This window comes from Phyllobates terribilis, unplaced genomic scaffold (assembly GCF_046119375.1).
Source record: "Phyllobates terribilis strain yellow unplaced genomic scaffold, ASM4611937v1 Scaffold_2__4_contigs__length_985480577, whole genome shotgun sequence".
In the NCBI taxonomy this organism is placed as follows: Eukaryota; Metazoa; Chordata; class Amphibia; order Anura; family Dendrobatidae; genus Phyllobates; species Phyllobates terribilis.
In genome coordinates this window covers 770,212,583-770,224,901 of record NW_027362762.1, presented here as the reverse complement: position 1 = coordinate 770,224,901, position 12,319 = coordinate 770,212,583, and positions in this window count along the sequence as shown.

Below are 12,319 nucleotides of genomic sequence, written 5' to 3'. Positions count from 1 at the left end.
TCGGGCATCTCCATTTTGGAGGAGGTGCCTTATATATGGTGAAGTCCTCCGGCCATTGGCCGGGGACTCCTTAGGACGGCGCACGCGGCCCCTTTAAGAGGGAGGGAGAGCGCGCGCGCGCGCCCTAAGCACAGTGGCCGGGAAGGAGCGCGCGCTGCCAGCAGAGCGGGAGGAGGACGCCGGGCACGGAGCAGAGAGGTGAGGGGAACAGCGTCCCTGCCTAGCAGAGGGCAGGGACGCCGGCGCTACAGTAGGCAATTCCAGCATGTTTATTCGCTGTTAAAACAGCACCAAACATGTGTTGGGGACTCGAGCTTCCACCCGAACATCCCGGAAGTACTCGCCGAGCATCTCGAGCAGTGAGATGCTCTGGCGAGTACAGAGCAGGAGCGAACACACTCGCTCATCAATAAAGGCTATGTATTTATTGTATAACTTTTGTAGAATTGTTTTCATTACAAAAAAGAAACAAAATCAGAGAATTTAATGGATTAGTTTGGACTAGTGGCATGATGGAACTGCTCATTCAACTAAACAAATTTCAATGCTGTTAGCAAAGAAAGTGTTGGCTATTCAACATTTGATAAGTGAAAGGGGCTAAATCTGGTTGCCAGCCTCAGAGTGGTGCTTGCAGGCTCTAAAGCATAGTGCATATAAGTGGTACATACTCCTTGCCTATGTAATCTGGTTACTCTGAGAATGCAGGGTGGCCAGTAGCCTAGGCAATGGGCTGTAAACTATACAATTAAATTTCCCTCTGTTCTTCAGAAAGGAGAAGATTTTTACTAAAAGTTAAATTGAAAAGTTCCTTGCTTATATAAACACTTTGTAATTAAAACATTTAAGAACTTTAGACAGGCCGTTTAAGTGATGGCACATTCTAAGTTCTTACTAATATGGTAGAATACACTTTATAATAAAAAAAAATCCTTAATGACTTGATTTTAGAGAGTGCATGAATTTATTAATAATATTAATAATAATAATTACTGTATTTGAAGATTATAAAATGCACCAGATTATATACCGCACCCCAAATTTTGAGAAGAAAATCCACATTTTTAATAAAATGGTGGCAAGTTTTATAATCCGCTTTTACGGCAGCTTACCTGAGGGGCAGCGGTGGTGGAGCGGGATCCCAGTTGGCAAGGTTGTGGCGGCAGAGGCATGAGATGCTGCAGGCCCCAGGCTTGTAGGAGGTGATTTTCGGTGGTGCGGGGGCTCTGCTGACATTTTGTGAAAGCTCAGAGCCCCTGAACTTTCCATCCATTTCAATGTGGCGGACAATGGAAAAATGGGCAATGAAGAAAGCGCATGCGCAATTGAGATCTTTCACAAGATGCCGGGCTTTCACAAAATGTCAACGGAGCCCCAGAACCGCTGAACACTCCCTCCTACCAGCCTGGGACCTGCAGCATTGCCCCACTCCTGCCTCTGCCAGATGCTTCTTGAAGCAGCAAACCTGGGACCCTGCTCCACCGCAGCCGGTAAGCTACATTTGGATTATAAGACGCACTCCGATTTTCCCCCTAAATTTGGGGCAAAAAAGTGAGCCTTATAATTTGAAAAATAGTTTAATTGTCTTTAACTTTACTATGCCAAAATAACAGAAATGATGTACATTGCTACCATTACGACAAATTGTTTATGGCTTTAAGCTGTCCCACCTTGCCAAAGGCAATGGGAAAACTTCTAGTCATTTAAATGAACCCATAGTGTCCCATTTATCCAACAGTTGACAGTTTTCTTTGGCTTTCAATGGGCTAGAATATATCAAGGATACAAAATTTTAGCTGTTTAGCAAGTATAGCACATTTAGAATGGTAACTTATGACTTATGGATGAAGATCCCAAGGTTATAAAATATGCATTTATAATTCAAATTGTGAATATAATCTTATTTCTCAGTAAAATATAAAGTGCATTAAATTGTAAAATGATGGCACTATTCCATTTTTTTTTATAATTTTAAAATATGTCAACATGAATAAAATAAACCAAACCATATGTAGCGATTATTATTTTTGGCTATAATAAATACAGTTATTATTTCAATAATGCCTAAACTAGTGCAATAGCTAATAGAATAGCTGGCATCTCTTTAGGCAATTTAGACATTACAGCTATAATAGTGTAGTGCCTATCTTTCTCAGTTCTATTTCTGCTCTTTATGTTACTTAAATAAGAAGTTCCCACTATTCTTAGTCATCAAAGATTATTCATTTCACAAAATCTATTCCTGCCAGAGTAGCTATGCATGACAAATTGCTTTATATTTTCTGCATGTGATACAAATTTAGATTTTAGATAAATCTAGTTAGCTAATGAAATTCCTCAACCTGATGTCCATGTTATGTAATAATACACGCGTTGGGTATTTACAAATTTCAACTTAGCTAGTTAGGACAACAGATGATTGTGAAAACCCCTGTATTTTAACCAAAGGAATGCCGTAGTCATTCACACAAATATACTCAAATATACGACTTTTGGACATCTTACATATGGGTAAAATGTTGATATTAATAAGGTATTAACCAAATGTTACTTTTCTATTCATTGTCCTGCTAGCAATCACAAAAAATCCAAAGGAAAACCATTTCAATAGAAACAAGAAAATATGAATTATATTGATTATATTGAGCGATGATTAAACTTTTTTCACCAATCTTTCTATTCCTTTGGCTGTAAGGTCCTATTCGCTCACATATAAAGACCCCTAATTAAAAAACAAACCTTTATTAGCCAATTATAAAAGGACTAAAAACATACAAAACACACGCTTAAAATGTTGAATTTCAAAACAATTAATAGATAATCCTTGACTGCCCCAGTTTAATAACTTTTAATCCGGAATCATCGGCATGTCTTGAAGTAACCATAGACATGGGCACTGGTTACTGGAAGTATTGTGCCTTCCAGACTGACACACACACTTCCAGTTAAGCGCAGTGAAGCACAAAAACCACATGCACTCGCCGATGATTTCGAATTCGGTGTGCATTCCATGGTGGGACACACGGGGTTCTGGTAATGCGCAGAAATTCGCCTATGTCACGGTATTTCAGCGCATTCATATCAATACCATATATTTCAATTAAGGGTATTTAGATGTGAGCTAATACTTTGAGACCTCGTTCTCTCTTCACCAAAATTATTTTCGCTATAAAGTCTTATTCCAAAAATAATTTTATGCCGCAATACATTGTACAAAGCTATAAAAAAGCACCAACAAACAGAATACATCTAATTCACTAACACATGCCACTTTTTGAAAGACAATTTAGCCAGTGTTTGAATGAAGAAAGATTTGGTTAGATGTTTATGCTTTAACAATATGCTACTGTTAGTGATGAGCGAATGTGCTCGGTACTCGCCCGAGCATCACTGTGCTCGACAAGCTCGGCGAGTATTTCCGGGTTGCTCGGGCGGGAACTCGGTTCCCCACCCTGCATGTTTGGTGCTCTTTAGAGAGCCAATGAACATGCAGGGATTGCCTGCCATGCACTGTCATTCTGTAGACATGTTAGTTGTGGCCATTACAGTGATTGGCTAGCCGCACAGCATCATAAGGTCTATATAAGACCTGGCACTGCTATGCTCGTCACAGTCTACCCCAGAACCAGGCAGAGTAGGGAGAGCTTCTGCTGATTCAGGGAGAGATTTGCTTGTTTATAGGTAGTATAGGTATTCCACAACATATATGTATATATATATATATATATCCAACTGAACTAACAGTCCTTCTGAGGAATAATCCAGCTGCATATATTCAGTGGCGATAGCAGGAGTTAGGGAGGCAGGGTATGTGGCAGACTGCAGTGAATGATACAGCACAAGAGGGTCCATTGAACATCCTGTTAGCATAGGTATTCCACAACATATATACACACGTGGTCAAAATTGTTGGTACCTCTCGTTTAATGAGAGAAAAACCCACAATGGTCACAGAAATAACTTGAATATGACAAAAGTAATAATAAATTTAAAATATATGCAAATGAACAAATGAAAGTCAGTGATTGCTTTTCAACCCTGCTTTGACAGAATTAAAAAAAAAAATTAAACTTATGAAATAGGTCTGGACAGAAATTATGGTACCACTGAAAATAATGTGACAAAAACGACATGTTAAATCAAGCTGTGTCCACTAATTAGCTTCACAGGTGTCTACAATCTTGTAATCAGTCAGTAGGCCTGTATATAGGGCTACAGATACTCACTGTGCTGTTTGGTGACATGGTGTGTATCACACTCGACATGGACCAGAGGAAGCAAAGGAAAGAGTTGTCTCAAGTAGTGTTGAACATTCCGATACTGAAATATCGGGTATCGGACGATATTCACGGTTTCGGAATTCCGATACTTAATTCCGATACTTTTACAATATCGAATACCGGAATCGGAAGTTCCCATAATGCCTGCGCTCTGCCGTTTCTCTGAAGGGTGACAAGCTGGATGGCAGCACTCAGCTGCGATCCAGCCTGTCATCAGAATGCCATCCCAGCGTGGGAGAATTCTCCTGATTGTTTAAAAGCCGGCGAGCGGTAAAAAGCCGCCGGCTTTTAAAAAATCACACAACCCCATACTGCTTCCCCGCAGCCTCCCATCCCGATCCTCCGCTCCCCTCGCCACCTCCCATCCCGATCGTAAGTTAGGACCGGGCGGGGAGCGCAGCACCAAGGAGCGGGGAGCGAAGGACCCGGGCGGGGAAGCCGGCAGTGAAAAGACTTCACCGCCGGCTTTCCCGTTCTGTGCTGCGCTTTCCCGCCGGTTATTTCAAATGAACAGCTGCGGTATCAGGTGATGCCGATCAGCTGTTCATTTGAAGTCGCCGCGGTGCCCTCAGAGGGTTCATGTGAGTTCATGCTTGACTGCATTGCATGAACTCACATGAACTTTCCCACGGTCGCACAGTTCAGCCTCACCTCCCAGACCCGTCATGATTGGTGTGTGTGGGTGTCTGTGCGGGTGTGCGTGGTGTCTGGGGTGTCTGTGTGGTGTCTGCGGGTATGCGCGGTGTCTGTGCGAGTGTGTGCGGTGTCTGTGCGGGTGTGCGCGGTGTCTGTGCGATGTCTGCGGGTGTGTGCGGTGTCTGTGTGATGTGTGCGGGTGTGTGCGTGCAGGCAGACATAGGCCGATGTGACACTACTACTCCCATCGGCCTATGTCTGTCCCCCGTCCACTCGTGCCAGCAGGATCAGCTTGATGGGAGCAGTAGTTCCCATCGGCCTGATCCTGCTATTTAAATTGCCCTACTGTGTCCCCAATAAATGTTAAATACATGTCATTGGTGGCCAGTGGTTACCTACAATAAATTAGTTCATACATTACCTGTCCCCGCCGATCGCCACCTAAAATAAAGTAAAAAATAATAAACTACACCTATACTCACCTAGACACCTAATTCCCCAAAGCCATCGATCTCCTGTAATAACATATAAAATAATAAACCATAACCTTATCCTTACCCCTCCGTAGTAGTCCACGAGTGTCCCACGAAGATCTCCAGTTCAGAGCAGCCACATAGAATGTGACCGCTCTGAACCGCTGCCGCCGCTAGAATGACGGGGCCGTAAAGCAGCCCCATCATTGCATAAGCGGGTTCACCGGAGTTCAGGCAGCGCTGCTCCGGTTAGCTGCTTTACGGCCCTGCTGTATCGTGAGAAATTCCCACGGTACAGCAGTGCCGTAAAGGAGGTCTCCGGAGCTGCGCTGCCTGAATGCACTCCGGTGACCTCAGTCAGTGGCTCCCGCTGCCTGGAGCGGATGTGTTCCCGGCAGCGTGAGCTTACAGCAGCCATGCACAGCTGTCACCATCTCCAGATGTGACAGCTGTGCATGGGAGATCAGCGCAGGAACGTGGACAGGTAACTATTTTTTTTTAGTAAACTAAGAATTTAATAAAATTGTGTGTTTTATTTCAAATAAATTATTTTTTTCTGGGTGTAGTGTGTTTTTCTTTTTAACACTTTGTAGGTTAGTAATGGGGGTGTCTTATAGACGCCCATCATTACTAACCTGGGCTTCATGGCAGCTGGCGCTGACATGAACCCCAGCCCTATTACCCCCTGCCACTGCACCAGGGCAGCGTGGAAGAGCGAGGCTAAGTGCCAGAATTGGCGCATCCTATGGATGCGCCATTTCTGGGGCGGCTGACGGCTGATGTTTCTAGCCTGGGAGGGGGCCAATATTTATGGCACCCTTCCTGGGCTATTAATATCAGCCCCCAGCTGTCTGCCTAGCCTTTGCTAGCTATTAAAATAGGGGGGACCCCACGTCACTTTTTTGGGGGGGTTCCCCATTTTAATAGCTAGTAAAGGCTAGGTATTCAGCTGGGGGCTGATATTAGCAGTCTGGGAAGCTCCGTGGGTATTACCCCCTTCCCAGGCTTCAAACATCTGCCCCAGCTGTCTGCTTAACCTCTGCAAGAGACTAAAATTATGGGGGATCCCACGCCAATTTTTTTTTTAAATAAATCCTTTATTTTAACACTAAATGACATTTGAGGAGTTAATAAAGATGCAGTACCTAAATTATTATTTATTTTTTAATAAATTTTTCCCAAAAATTTTGACGTGGGCTTTGCTATATTTTTGTATGCCAGACAGGTACAGCATCCAGCTTCTATGAACGCGCCATTTTCCGGGGTGGCTGCGGACTGCAATTTGCAGTGGGGGGGGGCCCAGAAAGCTTGGGTCTCCCTGCGCTGCAGATTCCAGCCCCCAGCTGCCTAGTTGTACCTGGCTGGACATAAAAATAGGGCGAAGCTCCACGTATTTTTTTTTTCAATTATTTCATGAAATTCATGAAATAATAAAGAAAAAAAGGGCTTCCCTATATTGTTGTGTCCGGCCAGGTACAAATAGGCAGCTGGTGGTTGGGGGCAGCCCGTTCCTGCCTGCTGTACCTGGCTGGACACAAATATAGTGCAAAGCCCCACGTCAATTTTTTTTTAAATTATTTGAGGAAATTCATGAAATAATTAAAAAAAAATTGATGTGGGGCTGCGTCCTATATTTGTGTCCAGCCAGGTACAGCAGGCAGGAACGGGCTGCCCCCAACCACCAGCTGCCTATTTGTACCTGGCCGGACACAACAATATAGGGAAGCCCTTTTTTTAAAAAATTATTTCATGAAATAATTAAAAAAAAATTGACTTGGCGCTTCGCACTATATTTGGGTCCAGCCAGGTACAGCAGGCAGGAACGGGCTGCACCCAACCACGAGCTGCCTATTTGTACCTGGCCGGACACAACAATATAGGGAAGCCCTTTTTTTCTTAATTATTTCATGAATTTCATGAAATAATTAAAAAAAAAAAATACGTGGGGCTTCGCCCTATTTTTGTGTCCAGCCAGGTACACTAGGCAGCTGGGGGCTGGAATCTGCAGCGCAGGGAGGCCCAAGCTTTCTGGGCCCCACCCGCTGCAAATTGCAGTCCGCAGCCACCCCGGAAAATGGCGCGTTCATAGAAGCGCCATCTTCTGGCGCTGTACCCAACTCATCCAGGGCCCTGGTGCGGTGGCTCACTGGGTAATAAAGGGGTTAAGGCCAGCTTGGCATTATCAGCTGGCCCTAAGCCCGAAATTCATGGGGTCACGCCAATATTAGACATGACCACCATGAATTTCTAGTAAAGTATTTAAAAAAAACACAACACCCAGAATAAAGTCCTTTAATTGAAATAAAGACACAATTCTTTATTGTTCTAAATTAAACTATACTTACCATCACGCCCATTCCAGCTGAAGCCAACGATCTCCTGCAATAAAAGAAAAATAATAAACCAACCTCATCCTTACCTTCCCATGGATCCCACGACAGCTTCAGCTCTGCTACATCGAGATGACAGGTTGGACCGCAGCAGAACGCTGCCATCCAGCCTGTCATCCCGCAGACACTGAGAAGCGCAGGCATGCTTGCGCTCCTCAGTGTCTCTCTGTGACGGCATAAAGATGAGCTATCACTGTACTTCATATATATGTGACTGACATGTTTCTATCTATCTAATCTATGTATGATTCTCTATTCCTTCTATTCTAAATTGTCGGGTACAGATGCTGAATTGCCGGCCGGCTTTCTTAAAGAGACGGTGCATGAAAACACTATTATTTTTTTAAATAAATCCTTTACACTAAATGACAAGTACAGTAAGCAACACTGTCACTGTACTTCATATATATGTGACTGACATGTTTCTATCTATCTAATCTATGTGTGAAGCTCTATTCTTTCTGTTATAAATTGTCGGGTACCGGTGTATGCCGCTGATGAATTGCTGGCTTTTCGCATACATTCTACATTATTCTTAGTTGTTTTACTTCATGTAGAATTAACCTACAAGGAAAGAAAGGGTTTATATTCATTCCGATATTAGTGTCCCATTGACTTGCATTGGTTTCCGGTATCGGAATCGGCGATATCCGATACTTTTTGAGTATCGGTCCGATCCAATCCGATACGATATTTCCTGATATCGGAAGGTATCGCTCAACACTAGTCTCAAGAGATTAGAAAGAAAATTATTGGCAAGCATGTTAAAGGCAAAGGTTATAAGACCATCTACAAGCAGCTTGATGATCCTGTGACTACAGTTGCACATATTATTCAGAAATTTAAGATGCATATGACTATAGCCAACCTCCCTGGATGTGGCCGCAGGAGGAAAATTGATGACAAATGAAAGAGACAGATTATACAAATGGTAACAAAAGAGCCAAGGATAACTTTTAAAGAGATTAAAGGTGAACTTCAAGCTCAAGGAACATCAGTTTCAGATCGCACCATCCGTCGTTTCTTGATCCGAAGTGGACTTCATGGGAGACGACCAAGGAGAACACCATTGTTGAAAAAAAATCATAAAAAAGCCAGACTTTAATTTGCCAAACTATAGGTTGGCAAGCCACAAAGCTTCTGGGAAAATGTTCTTTGGATAGATGAGACAAAAATGGAAGTTTTTGGCAAGGCACATCAGCTCTATATTCACAGATGGAAAAATGAAGCTTATCAAGAAAATAACACTGTCCCTACTGTGAAACATGGAGGAGGCTCTATTATGTTCTGGTGCTGATTTGCTTTTTCTGGCACAGGGTGTCTTGAATCTGTGCAGGGTACAATGAAATCTCAAGACTATCAAGGGATTCTAGAGAGAAATGTGCTGCCCAATGTCAGAATGCTTGGTCTCAGTCACAGGTCATGGGTCTTGCAACAGGATAATGACCCAAAACACACAGCTAAAACACCCAAGAATATATGAGGAAAACATTGGACTATTCTGAAGTGGTCTTCTATGAGCCCTGACCTAAATCCTATTGAGAATCTTTGGAAAGAGCTGCAACATGCCGTCTGGAAAAGGCAACCTTCAAACATGAGATAACTAGAGCAGTTTGCTCATGAGGAGTGGGCCAAAATACCTGTCGAGAGGTGCAGAAGTCTTATTGACAGTTAGAGGAATTGTTTGATTGCAGTGATTGCCTCAAAAGGTTGTTCAACAAAATATTAAGTTAAGAGTACCATCATTTCTGTCCATGCCTATTTCATGTGTTAATTTTTTTTAAAAATTCTGTGGAAGCAGGGTTCAAAAGCAATATCTGACTTTCATTTTTTCATTTTCATAGATTTTTAATTTATTTTTACATTTGTCAGATTCATATTATTTCTGTGACCATTGTGGGCTTCTCTTTCATTAAACGAGGGGTACCAACAATTTTGAATGTGTGTATAGATACAGGTGCATCTCACTAAATTAGAATATCATCGAAAATGTAATTTATTTAAGTTCTTCAATACAAAAAGTGAAACTTGTATATTATATACAGTCATTACAAACAGAGTGACCTTTTTCAAGTGTTTATTTCTGTTAATGTTGATGACTATGGCTTACAGCCAATAAAAACACAAAAGTCATTATCTCAGTAAATTAGAATACTTTTTAACAAAAGCTTGAAAAATGTTTTTAAAAACCAAAATGTTGGCCTACTGAAATGTATGCTCAGTAAATTCACTCAATACTTGGTCGGGGGTCCTTTTGCACCAATTACTGCATCAATGCAGCGCGGCATGGAGGCAATCAGCCTGTGGCACTGCTGAGGTGTTATGGAAGCCCAGGTTGCTTTGATAGCAGCCTTCAGCTTCAGGGTCTGGTGTCTCTCATCTTCCTCTTTACAATACCCCATAGATTCTCTATGGGGTTAAGGTCAGGCCAGTTTGCTGGCCAATCAAGAACAGTGATACTGTTATTTTTAAACCAGATATTGGTACTTTTGGCAGTGTGGACAGGTGCCAAGTCCTGCTGGAGAATGAAATTTACATCTCCAAAAAGCTTGTCGGCAGAGGGAACCATGAAGTGCTCTAAAATTTCAGGTAGACGGCTGTGCTGACTTTGGTCTTGATAAAACACAGTGGACCTATACCAGCAGATAACATGGCTCCCCAAACCATCACTGATTGTGGAAACTTAACAATAGACCTCAAGCAGCTTGGATTGTGTGCCTCTCCACTCTTCCTCCAGACTTTGGGACCTTGATTTCCAAATGAAATGCAAAATTTACTTTGCGTTTACTTAGTGTCAATGACTGCCTTCTGGACATTTGTCAAGTCAGCAGTCTTCCCCTTGATTGTGGAGCCTACTGAATCAGACTAAGGGACCTTTTTAAATGCTTATGAAGCCTTTGAGGGTGTTTTTATTAATTATTCCAGTTTACTGAAATAATGACTCTTGTTTTTTCATTGGCTGTAAGCCATAATCATCATCATTAACTGAAATAAACACTTGAAATAGATCACTCTGTTTGTAATGACTCTATTTGTAATGAAGAACTGAAATAAATTAACTTTCAGATGATATTCTAATTTAGTGAGATGCACCTGTATATCCATCTGAACTAACAGACCTTCTGAGGTGTAATCCAGCTGCATATAATCAGTGCTAGGCAGGCAGTGTATGTGGCAGACTGCAGTGTATGATACAGCACAAGAGGGTCCAATGAATGTCCTGTCACCTGCTGCTGTAATAATTACAGATATTTGTAGACATAGCCCCAGATACAAGGGGCCAGGGCAAATTTTTTTTTGGTCTTAATCCTGGTTATTTGCTTAAAAAGCAATCCAGAGTACACCATTTTTTCTGCTCCATTTGCTTGTTCTCACTGCAGAATAAAGCCAGATCTGTTCCATATTTCAGCAATAAAAATCCAGAAATTTGAACTGAACGTGGAAAATATTGGCCTCCTTTTCTATTCTGTTGCAGTGTGTCAGTCAAGCTATTCACACTAGGTGTCTGTGAATAACAGTATTACTAAATTACAGACATGCTATTTAAAACCGTGGTTCTCTGTCAGACATATCACCTATAAGACTGTTCCAAAATCAGACATTTCTTCCATTTCCATTCTGTTGCAGTGGGTCAGTCAAGCTATTCACACTCGGTCTCTGTGTAGAGTGATATTAGTAAATTACAGGCCTGCTATTTAAAAGCATGGTTCTCTGTCAGACATATATATATATACATAATCGTCTAATTCTGTCTGTTTGTCTGTAATGGAAATCCCGCGTCGCTGATTGGTCGCGCCAGCCGGTCGCGACCAATCAGCGATATTGGCGCGGCTACTATAAATTAACCCCCCAATGTATCCCCCCTGGGGCCCCTAATGACCCCCGGCTGCAGCCGACTATTGCTTCCGCTTACGTCACAACTATTTGCGGCAGCAGCCAGGGGTCTCCTGTTCCACGTTCCACGGTGAGTGACAGGTTGTGGGCGGGGTTATCCCCCATCGCGTCACACCCAGCATCCACCGCGCACCCATTCTCTGAGAGAGTGGACAACCCCTTTAATCCCCGTTTTGCTGATTGGTCGCGCCTGGCCGGCCGCGACCAATCAGCAATATTGGTGCGCAATTTAAATCCCACTTCGCGAATTGGTTGCGCCCGGCCGGCCGCGACCAATGAGAGATATTGGCATGGATTTTATCCCCCAGTCACAGCGCGATGTAGTTTAGTCACGTTTACTGAACAAGTTCAGTCAGTCACAGTGCCTCGTAGTTTAGTCACGTTTACTGAACAAGTTCTGTCAGTCACAATGCCACGTAGTTCAGTCACGTTTACTGAACACGTTCTGTCAGTCACAGTGCGACATAGTTCACTCACGTTTACTGAACACGTTCTGTCAGTCACAGCGCGCTGAACAGATACTTCTTTACTGTACATTATCATGATTTACGCTTCCTGTCTTCCAATGGGTCATAAGCGAAAATTCGCCAATGAGGATGACAGAAAAGCAGCAGCAAGGCAACGACAACATCGAGAGCAAGAGACACTT